General features: G+C 34.7%; 2 protein-coding genes across 2 annotated transcripts in view; one reads left to right on the forward strand and one right to left on the reverse strand.

The window, feature by feature from the left end:
* The window catches only part of LOC114337536 (E3 ubiquitin-protein ligase CHIP), a 43,677-nt gene extending 42,935 nt beyond the window's left edge, over positions 1-742 (reverse strand). Inside the window, exon 1 of the mRNA XM_050643300.1 lies at positions 724-742. The gene's annotated coding sequence lies outside the window, so the exon portion shown is untranslated. The remainder of the gene's footprint in view (positions 1-723) is intronic.
* LOC114337532 (facilitated trehalose transporter Tret1-2 homolog) overlaps positions 1-5,723 on the forward strand; it is a 337,833-nt gene that overhangs the window by 143,405 nt on the left and 188,705 nt on the right. The window lies entirely within an intron of this gene.

The following is a 5,723-nucleotide window of genomic DNA, read 5'->3' on the forward strand; positions in this document are numbered from 1 at the left end:
CGTTGAAATTATATTATAATAGAAGTATAACTTCTTACGTGCGTACAAAGTACACACACATTCTTTTTTTTAATATTGCTGACCTATATTTTTGACCTGGTCTTCTGCACCGTGCGCGAGTATTCGATCACAAAAAATTGGCGCGAGTAACGGAAGGTTAAAGTTAAGATAACTCTCAGGGATAACGATGCCCATAACTATTGACGTAAATTCGGTGTGATGTATGTATCCGTCGCCGTTATGAGATACTTATTTCTTCAACGTTAAAAAAGAGAAATAACATTTGAGTAGCAAAGCTTGAAGTAACAAAGAGAACCTTGTGTAGAAATAATACAAGTTGGAGTGAGTGCCAGAGATCGAACGGAACATGCCACAGGCTTGACAGGATGGGAAGATAACCATCATATGTTTATAAATTTCAACTTATATTCAACAATTATATCTCGATTTGATTTTTCTATGATTTTTAAAATTGTATTACCCTTCTATTCTTAAATTATTAGCTTTACTTTTTATTGTTAATTATTGTTTTAATCTTATTATTACCTACTTGCTTTTAATTGTTATTTGAAGTCTATTTTTTTGATATTTTTAATTTTGTACTGCTTTATATTTGACATTAAATTAATAACATGCACAAAATCCTAGGACAACCTGAAGCAGCGTTTTTCGTTGAATATTTACTTGATTTCTATCTAAAAACAAGTCAAAAAATGAACTAACCTTACATATCCTTACATAAGTACAGAGTTATCTCATAACGTGAGGTTTACAGGGTTTAACGTCGCGTTATAAAGTGACAGTTGATATATCAGATAACTCAAGAGCTGTCAAGAAATAACGCAAGTAGTTAAGTTAAATATGATACATCACACCAATAGGGCTTTTCATTCACAGTCATTTGTTTCGAGCTTCTGTCATGTGTCACATAATATTAATATATCTACGTCGTACGTTATTGGTATATACCCATGATACAAACCAAAGACGTATGACGTAGATATATTAATATTATGTGACACATGACAGAAGCTCGAAACAAATGACAATCGATGAAAGCCCTATTAGGATAACTTTACGTTAAAGATAACTTCGGTCATCCAGCACAGGGCTGATTGTAGCAGTTAATGAGTTACTAAAGTGTGCCAAATTTCAAACAGATCGACTGAATAGTTTATAAGTATGTAATTCAATTTGTTTATCGCGGAGAGCGATTATTTAAACAACTGTACTTGTCCAAACAGTAACAGTAGTCTCTACAGCTAACAGTAACATAAAAAAGTTATTTTTCCCCTCATATTATGAGTGTAAGAAAAAGCAAAATTAGCTGTACTTCTTCACGAAATTGTCATCATCTACTCCCTAAATACCTTTTAAAACCTTCAATTATCAGTATAAGATGTTTTTCCCTGTTAACTGACGTATAGTTCCCATAACAACATAACGATAAATGATAAATTGTTCATTTTATTTTTTATTTATATAATATGTTTTTAAATCCAAAATATGGTTTCTATTGTTAATGTTTTTCTTGCGTAGTCTGTACAGTAAGTTTAGTAATACAATGTTTACTGTTGATAAGTGTAATGTAATATGGAGATAAATTGTTGTATTTTGATACTGTTTAAATTCGATGTTTGCCTTCTTTGACACTTTTAATTTTAAAAAGATAAAAACGAAAGTATGCTCAAATAGTAAAATTTGGTAATAAAGTTTGCAATATTTTAGCACGATTTTTTTTAAATGACCTAGATTCAATACAAAAGAGTATACATAATGCATACGTACTATATGTAAATAGACAAGGCGGAAACGGCGGGTTCGTTGGGAAAAATATTCCCATGAGATATTTTTGCATAATCACATTCGTGAGACATCCCAGAATAAGGATCACGAAGTCGCCCACGTGAAAAGTGGGCCAATTTTTTTTTTCAATTTTTTTTTAATCAAATTGCAAAAATCAATATTTTTGGCCCAAACTATTTTTTTGGGTTTTTTGGATCATTCTGGACAAAAAAAACTCTCTTATAATTTTTCTCTAAAGTTGATCTTTTTCGAGGTATAAGCAATTTAAAATTTGAAATACGCGAAAATGGCCATTTTTAAGACTTAATAACTCGGTTAAAAATTATTATTATGAAAGTCAGAAAGTGACTAAATCAAAGTTTAAAGTCGCCGCTACATGATCCTGAAGAAATATGTGTCATTAATTTACTACTAAGCTGTTATTTTTACTTAATAAAAAAGAGCGGTTAGATCATATTGACGCCGCTCTAAATGCGAGTGCGAGTAAGATGCACAATTGGACTGCTGGAATGGCTTCTCTCTCGCACTCAGAATTTACAGCGGCCGCACACGTGCATGGCGCGTATTATTATTACTTAAAAATAACGGCTTAGTAATAAAATAATGACAAAAATTTCTTCAGGATCTTGTAGGGGTGGCTTTAAACTTTGATTTACTCATATATTGACTTTCATAATAATAACTTTTAACCGAGTTATTAAGCCTTGAAAATCGCCAATTTTCGTTTTTTCAATTTTAAATTGCTTATAAGTCGAAAACGATCAACTTTAGAGAAAAATTATAAGAGACCTTTTTTGTCCAGAATGGTCAAATTAAAGAAAAAATTGTTCGGGCCAAAAATATTGATTCTTGCAATTTGATTAAAAAAAAATTGGCCCACTTTTCACGTGGGCGACTTCTTGAACCTTATTCTGGGATATCTCACGAATGTGATTATGCAAAAAAATCTCATGGGAATATTTTTCCCTTCGAACCCGCCGTTTTCGCCTTGTCTAAAATATGGTACATATATAATAGGGTACCAAAGATCCTAACCTCTCCCTGTGTGATAGTGCATACTAACAACAACCATACGACATTCACCCCTTCCCATCATTCACGTCCTAATACCTGAGGAAAAACCTTCAAGAATACAAAATAACCAATGGAAGAAACCACTGAGAACAAAAGCTGTTTGTTGTCTAGAGAAACTGAGCAGAGGAAACGAGAGGATAACAGCATTCATTAACATCATCAACAATCAGCCCTTTGCATCCACTGCTGGATATAGGCCTCCCCTATTTCCGTCCACTCTCTTCTGTCCTGGACGCTTAGAATCCCATTAGTGGTCATTCGTTTTATATCGTCCGTCCATCGCGTGGGTGGTCTTCCTCTGCTTCTTTTATCGGCTCTTGGTCTCCACTCGAGCAACCTCTTTGTCCATCTTCAATCTGTCAGGCGGGCTACATGACCGGCCCAGTTCCATTTAAGTTTAACCACCTGATATACAGTCGGAAAAATGAAAGAATACCCATGAACGATCACATCAATCATAAATAACAAACGTTTGTTATAGAAAAAGACAGCAAATACAAAATAAGTGATTGATGTGATCGTTCATGGGTATTCTTTCATTTTTCCGACCGTGACTCCTGTTCTCAATCGTAGTTCTTCGTTTGTTATATTATGGTCCCGCAATGACATACCAATCATTGACCTTTCCATCTTACGTTGAGCAATTCTTAGCAGATGCGGTTGTTAATGTTATTCAGCACCATAGGTCATAACCGGCAAAACGCATTGGTTAAAGACTTTTCATTTCAGGCAGATTAGAAGATAACTTTTGAATACGTCTCTGAGTTTGCCATATGCGGTCCAGGAGAGCACACTTCTTGAAGGTCTTGTAACATTATTCTAATATACTAGGGGAATGGGGGGCATGACGGGGTACCGCACACAAACAAGAAACTACACGTTGGTGAATAGCATGCAATAACTCAATAGGAAGAGTCATTCGATTAACGGTCACTGCAAGAGAAACCGTGAATGAGAGTGCACGCGTTTTTTGTTTACAAACGGAAAACTGTTTTAGCGCTCCGTTGATCTAATTTTGTGCAAGGACAACCATCGTTATTTTAAGGTAATTATGATCACCTCATTAATGTTTTTTTTATCGTTGATTACTAGTATTCTTATTTTGATAATGGCATATTGTTTGTGTGAATACGTTAAACATTTAATTAGTGAATTTTTTTTTGTTCAAAGTTACCTTTTGAGGCAAGATGGGGTATTGGGTGCGGGGTATGATGGGACATTGGTGGTAAGTCTGGGTTAATTTAAATTTCTTAATAAATAACATTGGATTATTGTTTTAGATAATACCATGGACTTACAAGAATAATACCATGGACATTTTAGATAATACCATGGACATTTACTTACAAGAAAAAAACAAAAAGAGGAGAGTGGTCGAGAGATGCTATGAAAACAGCCATAGATAAAGTGACATCGTCAGAACCCTGGGTAGGCTGCCAGATCTGTGGATGTTGAAGCTCACAATGCTTGTGCTAGGGTGGACAATGAAGATCTGGAGCAAATACACATTTTTGTTTGTTTTGTGAGAATTAATTAGCATCACCATCTTGCTCCAATTCCATTACCCCATCATACCCCATAGTAAGGGGCAAGATGGTTTTTCATAATGTTCTTATTAATGGCTAATTGTTGAAAAATGTGATAGATTGATTTTCCAAAGATTGTACCAAATCATAGTTAGATTAATAACGTAACGCGCCATCAATTAGTAATAGTAATAAACGTAGTAATTATGTTGTATTTTTGTTATTTTCCTTAGCTACCCCATCATAACCCCCCTTCCCCTATATATAATAAAGTGGTAAATACTAAATAGTTATTTAAATCTGAAACTTTTCATGTTGAAAGTTCTTTCTGGTACATCCTTAATCTGCGACTTTAACAATGTATAAGATCGCAGACGACGAATATAAAAAACAAAAAGGACTCCTTGCAATCACATTCCGTTTTCAGTCGTCTAGGCAAAGGACAGAAAGAAACTTCCTTCATAGTACATACTCAAATCTGAGTAAAGACAGAAAAGTAAAGGATTGTTTTGCTTGTTTTCGATTCAGAGGGATGCACAATCGCCGAACAGCTGCGTTTCCACCATTTCAGGCTTTATCAACAGCGCTAGCGTGCACTCATCTGAATCGAAAAACAGCTCAACCATCAATTTAAGGGGAATTTGAAAGATCATTCAAATTCCCATTGGGACGCGATCCAGCGACATCTCTTAAACAAATTGAAAAGTCTATAATATTATCCTAATATCATTTACAGTAGGAAAAATGAAAGAATACCCATGAACGAATATATAAAACACACTGTATTTTCCTGTCACCGTGTCACAAAGAAAATTGTCCAACGCAAGTACATGTAATAATAATTATTACATGTACTTGCGCTGGCCAATTTTTTGTGACACGGTGACAGGAAAATACAGCGTGTTTTATATGTTCGTTCATGGGTATTCTTTCATTTTTCAGACTGTAAATCGTCTGCGTCTGTCAGTAAAACTACATTGTCTGCGAAACGCAAGTTTGCTAGATTGTGTACATCTATATTTCAACCTTTCTCCCTTCAATCAAGTATTTTAAAGGTATATTCCAGAACGGTGATACAACAGCTTAGGCGACATAGTATCGCTCTGCCGTACTCTGCCAAAATAGATAATCGATACGGCATACATGTAAAGCACTCAAGACTGCGTCCAGCTCAACGGTATCAAAGGCCTTATGGAAGTCCACAAAGGCAAGGTCAAGTGGCCCATTGTACTCAATCGATTTTTCGAATTTTTTTTTGGAAATTGGCATTCCATTCTAAAATCGATAATAGGATTAGGAACAAATAAATCAAGAATA

Source organism: Diabrotica virgifera, chromosome 2 (genome assembly GCF_917563875.1).
Source record: "Diabrotica virgifera virgifera chromosome 2, PGI_DIABVI_V3a".
NCBI lineage: Eukaryota > Metazoa > Arthropoda > Insecta > Coleoptera > Chrysomelidae > Diabrotica > Diabrotica virgifera.